This window comes from Bos grunniens, chromosome 20 (genome assembly GCF_055505025.1).
Source record: "Bos grunniens cultivar Pamir isolate PY7600 chromosome 20, Bosgru_T2T1.0, whole genome shotgun sequence".
NCBI lineage: Eukaryota > Metazoa > Chordata > Mammalia > Artiodactyla > Bovidae > Bos > Bos grunniens.
The window spans coordinates 52560954-52576110 of NC_141184.1; the positions used below are offsets into that span (position 1 = coordinate 52560954).

Genomic DNA, 15157 nt, shown 5'->3' on the forward strand with positions numbered 1-15157 from the left:
TTTCTGAATTTCTTTTTTATCTACATGTATTACCATATTCATTATTTCATATTGTATTTTCTCCTTCCCTGGTGGCTCAGCTGATAAAGAATCTGCCCGCAATGTGGGAGACCTTGGTTTGATCCCTGGGTTGGGAAGATCCCCTGGAGAAGGGAAAGGCTACCCACTCCAGTATTCTGGCCTGGAGAATTCCATGGACTGTGTAGTCCATGGTGTGGCAAAGAGTCAGACACGACTGAGCGACTTTCACTTTAACTTTTCTCCTTAGTTCATGTTTAGGCATCATCTTTATTCGCATGAGTCTTTCAGGTGAATTAATTGAGTAGAAAATCCAGTTGTAAAAACAAAATTGATCAAATATGTTGACTTAAATACATTAATATCATCTTAGACTATGTCTTCTCTTTGATTTTTTTATATGCAAACATTTCTGTCTTATCACTGTATCTTTTACAGTCATTATTTCCTTTTCATTGCTACTTCCAAAAGTTTATAGTATAAACCTTCACTCATGGATTATTGTGACCACATTTTAATTTAATACTATTCAAAATGTGATCTGAAGACCACTTAAATCAGAAGCACACTGATACTTGTTAAGATGGAAATTAAAAGCCCTCTCCTGACTTAATCAGAACCTCCGGAGTAAGGCTCAGGAATCTGCGATTCCAACAAGCTACCTAGGTGGATTCTTAAGCACATTCAAGTTTAAAAACCACTGTTCAAACCACTGCTTTTTTCCTTTCTAATTTCCCCCTAGTTTCAGGAAGGTATGCACATTTTTATCAGATTCACCATTCAAATGTGCTGTCATTGTTTTTCTACTCCTCCATAGAGATTCTTCCAGATTTACCATTATTCTGAGGATGAAGTCTAAATGGCTCAACTTGGCTATCAAGGACCCAAACAAGATGGTCAGAAACTACGGTGGCAGCCCTTCACTGTCTCCAAAGATGACATGCTAATGTCTAGTTTCAGGCATTCAACTCTATTTAGAGTTTCTCCCATCTTCAGCTTGGTACACCTTCCACTTATTCAACTTCAACCCAACTGCAATTCAATCCAAAAGCAAGGCAATTCCAAGTTTTTCTATTCTTCCTTTGTTCCGTCTTTGATCTTTCCTTTCATTTATTGTTCATACTATTCACATGGCCCTTAATCACAGCCTGAAATGCTTCTTGAATTGTTGTTTAATTTTTAATGTGAGTATGCATGTCTCATTTTCACACCTTGATCATGAAATTTCTGAGGATAAGAACATTTTGTATCTCAATTGTTCTGCAAGCATACTCACAAACAATGAATAAATATATTTGAAATTACTAAATAAATTAAAAATTGATGGTCTCCATTGATTTAACCACTTATTTTGATTGATAGAGATGATTCTTTTGGTATTGCACATATCTCACATTGAAATTCCCTAATTTTATTAGCTTACAGTTATCTCATTTTCCTTTGCCAAAGAGCTATTCATGACAACTGAATTAATCCCAAATCAGACAAAATGCTAGCAACATAAACATTAAAATTCTAGTCCAAATATCATATGAAGATCTTGCTGGCTGATTCAGTTATGAGGTAGAGCTTGAAGTTATAAGCATCATTCTGCCTAGTCACAAAATCACAAGATGCCTCATTTCTCAATTATTGCTCACAACTCTACAAATAGATGCTGATAGTTTAGTTGTATGGCTCTGATACACCACAGGCCCCAGGTTCCCTACTGGTATTATTTACTCATGATACTTATAATCACAAATATCTCCTTGCCTCCAAAGGATTCCATGTCTAAAACACAAAGTCAGAATTCACAGTGCAGTAGAGTTCATGATGCAGGGTGAGGGTCCATACAAGAGTCTGTCAGAGACTAGATAATAAGCTAGATGAAGGATTAGCAAAGGAGCATTGGTTGATTTAAAGACTGGCTTATCTGTCTACCAGAATCTAAAGCCCACCACATTCAAAGTTCTAAAGCAATTTGAGCTATCTTAATGAGAATATTTGGACAATAATTTATAAACTTTGAATCTAAATGGTCTTTTGATGAGGTCTAATCACACCATGGTCCATTTTTTAAGACATTTAAAGTAATGCATTATGGCAATGTGTATGTCCCTCATTTCTGTGACCAAAACATATAGCTAAATTCTCTGCTTAAATGGGTAATTTATTTTCTGTATGAATTATAATTATTTTAATGTTTTATGAGGCTCACAATAGTTTTGCTATTATTACTATTTAAATTTTCATAGAATTTCCCTTCTTTAAATTGGCAAAGTACAAGGGGAGGCTTTGGAGTAATAAAAATTTATTTCAAAACTCAACTCTGCCCCTATCAGTATGAATCTGGGTATGTTATCTACCTCTCTGAAGTTAATTTCCCTAAAATATTAAAAAAAGGAATAATAATTTCTACATGAAAGAATTGCAATAAGGATTTAATAACACACAAAATGGGTTGAGAACTGCACTTGCCATGCAGCTATTTACGTCTTTTTCCCCTAAAATTTAATGAGAGAAACAGGTACATGCTACGTATTCAAAAATCATTTGTTGAATTAATATAATTAACATGTTTTATTGATCAGAAAAAAGATTAAAGCTGATATTTCTTTTTTTTTTAAAGCTGATATTTCTTTATTTTAATATAACTCATCTAAAATACCTGAACAGAAGGGAAAACAACTCAGTCCTTTCTTCTTTGAGATGCAGGAAAGCTGGTAATGGGAGATGTGTATCATCATCAAACTAATAAACACATTTTGATCAGTATTTCTATCACATAATAATCTAACAACATCAAAACACCTAGGAACATTACCCTGATGATCTATGAGGATCAGGTCAGTTAATCTGGTGTTTTGTTAACAATCCATAATGAGGCTGGAAGGGAGTCCATATTTGTGAGTTCTACACTCTTGAATCTCTAATGATTTTTAATCATTTATATAAACATAAGATGTAACAGAGATCATATTATTCACTTAGTAAATAAATGATTATTAAGCATCAGCTAACTGCCAGGAAATATTCTAGTCACTGGGGATACAGCAGTGAACAACACAATCAAGCTGGCTAGCGTCTGTATTTAATGTAGTGAGGTGGACAATAAACATGTTATACACTTAAAAGCAAACACTTCAGAAAGAAAATAGTGAGGCAAGCTCTGCCAAGAAGTGAAATGAGGGTGGTGCTAGCGGGTGAGGTTGCTAGGGAAGACCTCTCTGAGTAAGTGACTTTTAGGCTGAGATCCAAATGACATAGAGGAAAATATAAATATCAAGAGATAATCATTATAGAAGCAACAAAAAGGCTATTACAGCAGCCTTAAAGAAGGGCTTGGCCAGTGTGAATGAACAGACACCAAGTTACCGTCTGTTTGTTGCTTTAGTCGCTAAGTTGTGTCCGACTCTTTTGTGACCCCATGGCCTGTAGCCCACAATGCAGGATTCCTGGGTTTGAATCTAAGTCAGGAAGATTCCCCTGGAAATGGGAATGGCAACCTGCTCCAGGACTCTTGCCTAAGAGAATTCCATGGACAGACCATGGGGCGGAAAAGAGTTGGACATGACTAAGTGATTAACACTTTGACTTCACTTTCATGCTTGTTTACCTAGAATATAATACATATTTATCTATAGAAATTTGGAGTTACAATTGATATTTGACTCCTATTTGTGCAAATCTGCTAAAAATCGCTTCTGTGTGCTTTTTTAAGCTTCTGTATATTTGGTGGAACAAGCATGAAATGCCAATACTAGGATCAAGAATAATAATAGCCTTAAAGTGTGCTCAGAGTAATGTTAGAATTTTTTGGCATGAAGTTGTTTTTGAGAGACATCATTTATCTTTTGCTATATTCAACATTAAAAAGCAAAAGATAACATGTCATCAAATGATATGTATATACTGTTTTGCTATTTCTATTCCATTTCTCTATGTATCTCTAATAGAATAAATTATATATTTCTTAAATATAATTTATCCTTGGGTATAATATATATGTTTCTCTACAGAAATTACGAATTAAAATTGACACAATCTCACTTGTGCAAATCAGTTGTAAAAATGATTTATTTATTTAAATGATATTTAGGCAATATGAATAATTACTACATATTCTGGATACTGGAGTATGGCATAAAAATAACTAAATTCCTATCATTCTTAAAATAGACAAGAGACAATAAGCAAATTCTATCAGGTGATGATGAGTTCTGTGGAGAAAAATAAAGGCAAGGGGAATAAAGAATGGGGGAGAGGAAACTGTACAGTTTTATGTGATCAGAAAAGTCCTCTGTGATAAGGTGGTATTTGAGTAGAGACTCAAGAGGAACCAGGGGAAAGCATTAGAAGTAGAGGGGGTTGTCAGTGCAAAGTCCCTGAAGCAGGGCAGGGGTGAGTAGGCTGACCAAGTGAGGGTTCAGAGGAGATAAAATTGAGCTGTGGTGCTGTGTATGTGTGTGCTTGTGGGGAGAGGTTTTGTGTTTAACTCAGAATGAGATGGAAGCCCTTGGCAGGTTTAGAGAGTGAAATGTCACAGTTTGAGTTACATATTAAGAGGCGCATGCTCTGGCTTCCATGTTAAGTACAGACTATGGAGTGGCAAAGTATGGGGGTAGTGATACAGACAGGAAGCTATTTCAATAATTGAGCTGAGAATTAAGTGACTAGGGTCGAAGAAGTCATTGGGAAGAGGGAGAGAATAGTTAAGGTTTAGTTATATTTTGCTTGCAGAATGGATGCCATGCGTCAAAAAGAAATGAAAGCCATTTGATCCTAGCAACTGGAGTTAGGAAGCTGATGTTCAGTGAGGTTAGGGAACTGAGGAAGCCCCAGGTTTGGTGACTGTAAATTCAGAGTATGTTTTAGGGCAGATTAGGCTAAAGACATCTATTAGTCCTTCAAGAAGAATATAGAAAATATAGTGTATTTGTGTTTGTCTAAGTGTATAATATAAACATTTCTCTATAGAAATTCTGTATTAGGATTGACTCCCATTTGTGCTTGGGGCTAGAGAAATAGGTTTATGAGTTGTTATTAGTGGGTAACCAGCTAAGGTAGGACTACAGAGAATGAAGGGAAAGTTTGAAGACTGAATTTGTTTAGTAAATTAGAAGGATCCAAACTGGTTTGATAAATTATGAGGAACCTGAGGGAAGGGCAATGCATAAAAAGAGCAACATGAAATTGACATCATCTTAGAAACCAAAAGAAGGGCTGGTTCAATTACACATAAGGTTATTTTGAAATTTATTATCAGTAACTGACATTAGGTATTTGCTTAAGAGGACTCAATGACTTGTTAAGCCTGTATCTTAGAGAATATCAGGAATAAGTTTGTGTGTTGTTTTGTTTTGTTTTTTTTTTTTGGTAAGAAGCTGCAGGCTTCAGTAGACCTTGCAAAGTGGGTATTGTTCGCCTTAGTATTAGGACAGTTTGTTTGGGGCATGAAGACTATGATTTTATATTATTTTCTGATTTTTAATGAAAAAAATTAGCATTGTTCTTGTTTTCCCAATTATATAAGACTAAACATCCTCTCATACATTTTACTTCTCTAGGAATTATAGCATTGCATTATGTTAGGAATGTATCAATTTTCCCCTCACATTTGTGTAATATTCTTAGTAGAAGGTGTAAGTCATATATTTCTCTGAAAGTAATTTTCACTTCTTAAAAATGCTTATCTTCTTTTGCTGACATGAACTATCAAGAATATTATCACTCCAGAAATACAAATGGGCTATTACTTGTATGATCCCTTGAGATCACATTGATCTAAATCTGAAACAGATAGTGTTTATTTATTTGAAATATTCCTATGTAATAATTTATCTCCATACCTTTTCTACTTTCTTTAACCTTCTACTCTCCAGAATTCTCGGTAACCAGATTTGTTTTTTATTCTATACCCCTGCTCATCACTTCACACACACCTTCCCTAAATTTGGGCAGTTAACAATGAAGTATAATTTGAAAGACCTTTCCCTGCACTTCTGCATTTGGAAAAGAGGACAATAGTGGATACTGTCTTAGAAACCCTGCCTAATACACCAAGACTTGAGCTAAAAGGAAAATAACCTAGGCAATAAGCTCATGTATTAACTGAAAAATACTACTTGGCAACATCTACAACAAGAAAACAAAAGTATGCATACACATAACCAAAATTTAAAAAATGAGCTGTTATGGCTTTAATTATATTTTTACCTGACGCTTTCTTAACATGAGAAAAATTTATCCTATGTAACTAAGTTTATACCAAAAATTAAAACAAGAAAGATGCACAAGTACAGTGAACAATAAGAAATATAGCAATTCTGGTCAAAATAATATGTGCCAACTGCACTTGTCAAAAGATAAACTATGGGAAATTAACAGTTTCCTCAGCATGAAATCGATGCATTTAATAACTTGAATCTGACAAGCCCATTGAATGTACATATAATTCAGCTTTGAAACCTGCTTAAAGGACCATTAATCAAATAGTTGATTGTTAACACTGATATTATGTTCACTACATTTTTGAAAGAGGAGAAAAAGGAGAGTGAAAAAGCTGGTTTAAAACTCAACATTCAAAAAGTGAAGATCACTTCATGGCAAATAGATGCAGAAACAATGAAAACAGTGACAGACTATTTTCCTGGGCTCCAAAATCACTGCAGATGGCGACTGCAGCCATGAAATTAAAACATACTTGCTTCTTGAGAGAAAATCTATAGCAAACCTAGACAATGTATTAAAAAGCAGACATATAACTTTGCTGACAAAGGTCTGTCTAGTCAAAGCTATGGTTTCTCCAGTAGTCATATATGGTTATGAGAGCTGGACCATAAAGAAAGCTGAGTGCCCAAGAATAGATGCTTTTGAACTGTGGTGTTGGAGAAGACTCTTGAGAGTCCCTTGAACTGCAAGGAGATCAAACCAGTCCATCCTAAAGGAAATCAACCTTGAATACTCACTGAAAGGACTGATGCCGAAGCTGAAGCTCCAATCCTTTGGCCACCTGATGTGAAGAGCCGACTCATTAGAAAAGACCCTGATGCAGGGAAAGATTGAAGGTAAGAGGGGAAGGGGACGCAGAGGATGAGATGGTCAGATGGCATCACTGACTTGATGGAATGAGTTTGAACAAGCTCCAGGAGGTGGTGAAGGATAGGGAAGCCTGGTATGCTGCAGTACATAGGGTCACAAAGAGTTGGACATGACTGAGCAACTGAATAACAACATTTTTTTTTAAAAGATGGTTTTGGTTATTTCCAACTCATAGTACATGTTTTTAAGAATCAGTGCAAACAGATTGGGAATATAGTATTTTTTGCAAGCCTATGAGACTTAATAGATTACTTCTCAAAGATGTCTTTAATTACATACTGTTAAACAGAATGAGTGAGGGTCAAGGGAGAAGTGGAAAATGCAGCATATAGACTGAGTTCTATATTGACATCCATGACTGTCTAGCACATGTAGATGGAGCATGGTGCTCATGAGACCAGGCACAGCTTGATTTTGATATGTGTCAACTAACCTCATTCTGCTTCATGTTTTTAAGCTGAATACTAAACATCACCAGCTGACTCACAGCTCAGGGGACCAGGCAATCAGGCAAGAGAATTTGGATAGATCAACATGAAGTTTCAACTACTTCCACAGAAACAATTTAAAGGGTTCAACCTCCTCATAGCAATTCATTAGACACCTTCCTTATTAATTATTTAGGAGTCACAAGAGGCAGTGAAAAGGCACTGAACTTTGATACAAAAGACTCAGATTCCAGTTCCGGTTCCAGGTTCCCTAAATATATGATCTAAAATACATTAACTAAACTCTCTGACTTTTAATGCCATCATTCAAAAATTACTTTATATTAATACTCGTCCAACCTCAATCCAAAAATTAAGAGCATTGAGTGAGATGTGATTTGATCACCCTTGTGTTTCAAGATTTTTGAATATGATTAATGCTTCATAAGTATTGCTGGCTAAATTTAGAATGCATTTGGAAGACTAGAGCATGCTATTCTAATGAAACTTATTTCACCTAAATGATCATTCACAGACATTTAATGTAACTTAATATACTTGCCAACATACTATAGATTTTGTTATATAAAAATAAAGATATAACATTTTGGATACATAAATATGTATGGCTGAGTTCCTTTGCTGTCCACTTGAAACTATCAGAACATTGTTAATCAGCTCTTCTCTAATACAAAGTAAAAAGTTTAAAAAAATTATTTAGAATAAGTGTTACATAATCATATCTCCTGTTACAAACAGTGAATATAATTAAAATATGCTTAACAATAAAAATGTATAATCAGTCTTTTAAATTTAATCACTTTCTAAAATGATAATCTAATAACCTATGATTTTGTAATACATATACATCAGTCCTACAAAAAGGAGAAAAACAGTAGGATAAATCTAGGGGGAAAACAATGTTATCTACAATATTGATAAAAATATAACCATCATTTGAAAGAAAATATGTTTTCAACATGTTCTAGAAGATAAAGAGTATTAGGAAAAAAGCCATGTAGTCATCAGTTCTTGGTATACTTTGCCTCTACTTTAAAACATGTGTGTGTGCTGGTCAGAATGGCTGCCATCAAAAAGTCTACAGACGATAAATGCTGGAGAGGGTATGGAGAAAAGGGAACCCTCTTACACTGTTGGTGGGAATGCAAACTAGTACAGCCACTATGGAGAACAGTGTGGAGATTCCTTAAAATACTGGAAACAGAGCTGCCATACGACCCAGCAATCCCACTGCTGGGCACACACTGAGGAAATCAGAATTGAAAGAGTCACATGTATCCCAATGTTCATTGCAGCAATGTTTACAATAGTTAGGACATGGAAGCAACCTAGATGTCCATAGGCAGATGAATGGATAAGGAAGTTGTGATACATACACACAATGGAATATTACTCAGCTATAAAAAAGAATGCATTTGAGTCAGTTCTAATGAGGTGAATAAAACTATTATGCAGAGTGAAGTAAGCCAGAAAGAGAAAAACCAATACAGTATATTAACACATTTATATAGAATTTAGAAAGATAGTAATGATGACCCTATATGCAAGACAGCAAAAGAGACACAGATGTAAAGAACACACTTTTGGACTATTTGGGAGAAGACAAAGGTGGGACAATATGAGAGAATAGCATTGAAACATGTATATTACCATATGTAAAATAGATGACCAGTGCAAATTCGATGCATGAAGCAGGTCACTCAAAGCCGGTGCTCTGGGACAACCCAGTGGGATGGAGTAGCAGGGGAGGGAGGAGGGGGATTCAGGATGGTGGGACACAAGTGCACCCGTGGCTGATTCATGTCAATGTATGGCAAAAACCACCACAATATTGTAAAGTTATTAGCCTCCAATTAAAATAAATGAATGAATTAAAAAAACATAAAATATGTGTGTGTATTAGTTTATAAAGAAGGACCTGTTTATGAAACAATTAAATGCTATTTAAATAATTGATTATTGAAAGTTGATTATCTGATTATCTGGAAATCTTCCAAAAATACCTAAGACTGGAATAGATTTTATTATCTGGAATGTGGCATTAAAGTAGCCCCCGTGATACTGACAGCTTTGTGTATTTCCCTCATCTTGAGTATGTGCAGGAAACTGACGTGCTTCTAACAAACAAAATATGAAAAAGGTGATGGACTGTCTCTCTTATGCTCCCTTATATTATATGAAACTAAGTCATGCTAGCAAACTTGCTCTATTCCTACTTTTTTTTTTTTTAAAGAAATAAGCTGCTGCATTGTAAAGGGTCTATAGAGAGGGCAACCTAGAAATGAACTGAGCACGGTCTCTAGGAATGACCTTTAACCAACAGCCACCAAGAAGCTAGGACTCTCCATCTTATAGCTGCAAGGAAATTAATTATCCCAAAACATAAGTGAACTGGGAAGTGGATTCAGCTCCAATCAAGCCTTCAAATGAGAACTAAACCATAGCCGACCCTTTGATTTCAACCTTGCAAAGAATCCAGCGAAGCAATGCCTGGACTCCTATAAGTGACTATAACATAATGTGACTATAAGATAGAGACTATAAGATAAGAGACTTATAAGAGACTATAGTCTCTTATAAGATAAGAAACTATAAGATAATGTGCTTTAAGCCACTAAATTTGTGGTAATTTGTTACACAGCAATAAAAAACTAATATATGAAACATCTGAGGAAGTGAAATTGTTCTGACACAAATATCACAGACTCAAAATCACATACATGTATGCATCACGTCACATATACACAAGCAAACTGTCTTTTGGGGGGAAAACAGCTGAATTTAGTAACAACAACATCTTTGTTGAAAACTGGTTGAATTCAAATTAAAAAGTTTTGCTTTCTAATAATTTACAGCTGGATAGATTCCACAAACTACTTCCTAAGCAGGTTGATAACATCAACAATATGCTAAGTTTACATCCGTAAGACAGTCAATTGCCAATGCCAGTCTAAGGGTTTCAGCTTGGCTTTAGGATGTATGTTTAGAGTAAGGCTATAGCAATATGCTTGAGCCTGGAGCAGGGCTATATTACTCAATTCTCACCTTCCCTCCTCTAACCCAAGTCTTTCCTAGGGACCAATTAAATCCACACCATAGAATCTGCATGGACTTTCTACAAAGTTTATTCTTTCATCAAATGTGCCAAATCCTGATGAACAAATTGGATTAACTATATAGCTTTGTGTTAATAATATTATAAATGTCTTTCCTCATCTTGCTATTACTCATATTAAATCCAGATCAGATCTACATCCTTTGAAAGCCATATCTGGAATCCTATCAGGTCTGATTTAGGTACTTTTCATCTGTACTTGAAGAATTCTCCATACAAATCACTGCACCTGGTAATCATGCATTTCCTGCTCTATTTCTTTCTTCTTGAGGAAGAGACCTTGTCTATTTTTCTTCCATTTTCAGCTCAGAGCTTGGCACATAGTAGACATTTAATGAATATTTAAGAACTTTTATTTTTCAAAATGGTTTTATACATAAATGCACACATATTTTAACCTCACAAATATCCAGTTGGTAATCTGGCAAAGATAAATTTGTAAACGTGATCTCTTTAGTGATAGAGTAAGTGATTTCTGATTATCAGTTCAGTTCAGTTTAGTTCAGTCACTCAGTCGTGTCCGACTCTTTGCAACCCCATGAATCGCAGCACTCCAGGTCTCCCTGCCATCACCAAATCCTGGAGTTCACTCAAACTCACGTCCATCGAGTCAGTGATGCCATCCAGCCATCTCATCCTCTGTCGTCCCCTTCTCCTCCTGCCCCCAATCCCTCCCAACATTAGAGTCTTTCCCAATGAGTCAGCTCTTCGCATGAGGTGGCAAAGTACTGGAGTTTCAGCTTTAGCATCATTCCTTCCAAAGAAATCCCAGGGCTGATCTCCTTCAGAATGGACTGGTTGGATCTCCTTGCAGTCCAAGGGACTCTCAAGAGTCTTCTCCAACACCACAGTTCAAAAGCATCAATTCTTCGGCGCTGAGCTTTCTTCACAGTCCAACTCTCACATCCATACATATCCCCTTTATTCAGCAAAGCATATTATATCTTTAATGCACATGGTAGATTTTGATTAACTTTCTCTAAGATTATATAAAATGAATTTTATTGTTCAAATGTTAAACATATGCACTGAATCCATAAGTAAAATTCAGACAAAACCTTAATATTGTGCTAGTGAAAACAACCTATGTTGAGGCATGGCTAAGTCTCTTGAATATCACTTGTTTCTTGGTTCTCTTCTACCTTGTCATCGGCTTCAATATCCTGCTGCTGCTGCTGCTAAGTCACTTCAGTCGTGTCTGACTCTGTGCGACCCCATAGACGGCAGCCCACCAGGCTCCCCCGACCCTAGGATTCTCCAGGCAAGAACACTGGAGTGGGTTGCCATTTCCTTCTCCAATGCATGAAAGTGAAAAGAGAAAGTGAAGTTTCTCAGTCGTGTCCGACTCTTAGCGACCCCATGGACTGCAGCCCACCAGGCTCCTCCATCCATGGGATTTTCCAGGCAAGAGTACTGGAGTGGGGTGCCATTGCCTTCTCCGTTCAATATCCTAGCCTAATTCAAAACCTGTATAACCCTATATGGCGCTAGATAATAACTAACACCAAAATGGATAAGCTAATTAATTATTCATTTGAAAGTCTTATTTCTGCCATTTCCCAAGCCCTTACTTCAAAGGAAAGAATATCACAATATACACAAAGGCAAGTGTGTCGCAATCACTATTTTTGTTCCTATATACCACTTGATCATCCTAGGGAAATGCTAAGTTGCTGGACGTAAAATTCTCCTTCAGTGTAAATGGACTGTGTTGAGGTATTTGATGTTTGCAGTTAAATATGTATACATTGGAATACTGTCTTTTTTTTAGCTTAACTTGAAAGTGGCTTTTGTCTTCCTGGCTTTGAATTAGTAATATGTAACATCTTGACTTCATTATGGAATAGTGATTAAGGGCATAGAATCTGGAGTCAGATTACCCAGGTTTAAATCCTGACTCTGCCACTTACTAGCTGTATGACATTCAGTGAGTTATTTAACTTCTCTAGGCTTCAGTTTATTCACCTATAAAGGGATATTAAACCTTCACGTATTTAGTAGCCATGATAATGGTAATGTTTCAATTGTTACATTTGATATGCTACCCAGTTTGACTTCAGAGGTGACTATGCTTGAGATGGTCTATTAATAGCTGCTAATGTTTAGTGAAGACTTTTTATGTACCACACACTCTTCTTGGTATTATATACCTATTACCACATTTAATGTTCACACCAAAAATGTGGTAATAGGTATATAATACCAAGAAGGTTTAATATGACTAGTAACATTCTTTGATACCCTAAGAAGGGATTTTAACGTTGACCTTTAGAGAAAGGTATTGAAGATATACTGGAAATCTCAAAACAAGAAAAACAAAAATGAGCTAAAACAAGACTAAAGAGGAAAATATGATGGCAATGGACAAGACTGATTTCCTAAAGGAGACGAGAAAATCAGAAATCACATAGAAAATATAAAGACCATTTAAATTTCGTCTAGCCAGACTCTTGAATAATCCTCCTTAAAGCATTTTGCCAGACGTTTGACAGAAATATCAAAACTGAGATTTTAATAAGAGCTTACTTTTATCTTTCAAAAAAGGGATATTCTATTTCATGGACAAGGTATCAATATTAATAAAAATTCAAGCACTCAAGGACATTACGTTATACTAAGTTCCACAAAATTGCACTTTCTAAATTTGTGAGCACTTTTTTCCAATTATAAACAATACATAGAATGTACATTACTGTGAGCTCTCAGTAGCATCTGTTTTTGACTGTTTTGGTGGGAAATCACTGAAATATACTCCATTGAGAAATGATTAATAACATCAATAGCAAAGTTTAAGTTGATATTATTTTTTAATTTTTAGTGACTTTTTTGTACTAAGGATAATAACTTCAAACATTTAACATGCTTTCTCTTACAGAAAACTTTCACAGTGCCACAGTCCAAACATCTTATCTTCTTTTTAAATTACAGACATCATCTCATGTTTAAAAAAAAACACCTCAAAATATTGTCCCATGTTCAAAACAATCTGGGTACAGGATGAATTTTTTTTTCAAACACATGACGTTTCAAGGAAAAAGATAGTAATGACTATGTAGTCATATAATATTAAGAACAGTATTTAGTCTTATTAAAGTTGAAGTTATGAATTTGTGAATTTCAACAAAAAGAAACTGGGTAGCTATGGCAACTACACTCTTAAATATATGATATTATTCTTAGGGGAAAAAACAGATTATTAACCATCTCACTGACAGTATTTCAAAAAGTAGAGCACTAGAGATAACACTCAGAATAAGTCATGGTCAACTAACCTCAATTTCTTTTTTGATATAGTTTTAGCTCCAAGGAAGCCTTAAGAGTTATTGATTTCAGCATGATCCTGACAGTCTTCCATGATATCATTATGGATAACTTGTGAAATGTGATGCGGGATGACTGTGCTGTTGAGTGAATTAATTGTTGGTTGCTGGCTGAACACACTGTATTCAGAAAGTATTGCTATGTGGTTGGGATTAACTGGAAACATAATTCAAATAAAGTCCAGAATTTCAATTCTATATTTTTATCAGTGACCTGAGTGGTGATTAGGAAAGCAGGTTTACCAATTTTGTAAGAAAACAAAATATATTATAGATTAAAAGTTATTTTGAAATTTAAAAGGAATCAAAGCATTGCAATTCAACATGTATACTTGTAAAGTTCTACATTAGTTAAAAGAAAAATAAAAGTTATAATAAGAAAAAGATCTGGCTTTAAGCAGGTTTTATGAGAAAAAAGAAATCTTGACACTAACTTATATAAGCTGCAGTATGCTGCAACATGCTGCAACTGTGTAGTTGAGCCATCTTGGATGGCATTCAAGGAAAAGAACACTCAGTGGAGAAATGGCAATTCACTGTACTCTGTGTTGGTCAGATTGTATCTGGACTACCATGATTATTTCTAATTTATTCTTTAATATCGGAAAACTATGGAGAGCCCAGATATCAAAACCAAAATTTTCATGAATAAGAAAAACTATATGTACTTGTGTTGGGTGTTTACTGGTTCTAAAAAGCTTGTTTGTTGTATGAATACTTGATGGATGAATAAAGAGGAAGTCTGGAAAGAAGGAGTAGAAAATAAGGAAAGGATGAAGAAATTAAGCATGGACATATTGAAGAAGGAAATTATCAGGAACAGAAATCATTGTTTCTCCTTTATGTATTCATGGGACTTAATGAGCAGTTGGAATTGAGAGACCTACTGTTACTCAGAGAAGCATTAGCAACCTATTGTCCACATTAGCAAGAGGCAGAAGAGTGGGACATAAAGAAATACTGCATAACAATTCGTGTCCTTTAACAGTGGATAAGGCTGTCTTGTGAAGTGAGAAGCCATTGGAAGTATTCAAAACCAGGCAGGCTGGCCTTCAGTAGAGGAAGGATAGGCGGCAGGTCATGCTCCAGAGAGGAATGTGAAAAACCATGGACTCCACCTTCAATTGTCCAGGTGGAAAACAGATTTTCAACTATTAGAAAATACACAGGCA

General features: G+C 35.4%; 1 protein-coding gene and 1 long non-coding RNA gene across 13 annotated transcripts in view; one reads left to right on the plus strand and one right to left on the minus strand.

Annotated features, from left to right (window-relative positions):
* LOC147350410 (uncharacterized) overlaps positions 1-1934 on the plus strand; it is a 20875-nt gene extending 18941 nt beyond the window's left edge. For both annotated transcript variants that reach the window (XR_015148825.1, XR_015148826.1), the window contains one exon: positions 836-1934. This is a non-coding gene — a long non-coding RNA (uncharacterized LOC147350410). The remainder of the gene's footprint in view (positions 1-835) is intronic.
* Positions 1-15157, minus strand: part of PDE4D (phosphodiesterase 4D) — a 1650639-nt gene that overhangs the window by 997210 nt on the left and 638272 nt on the right. The gene's annotated exons all lie outside the window — the stretch shown is intronic.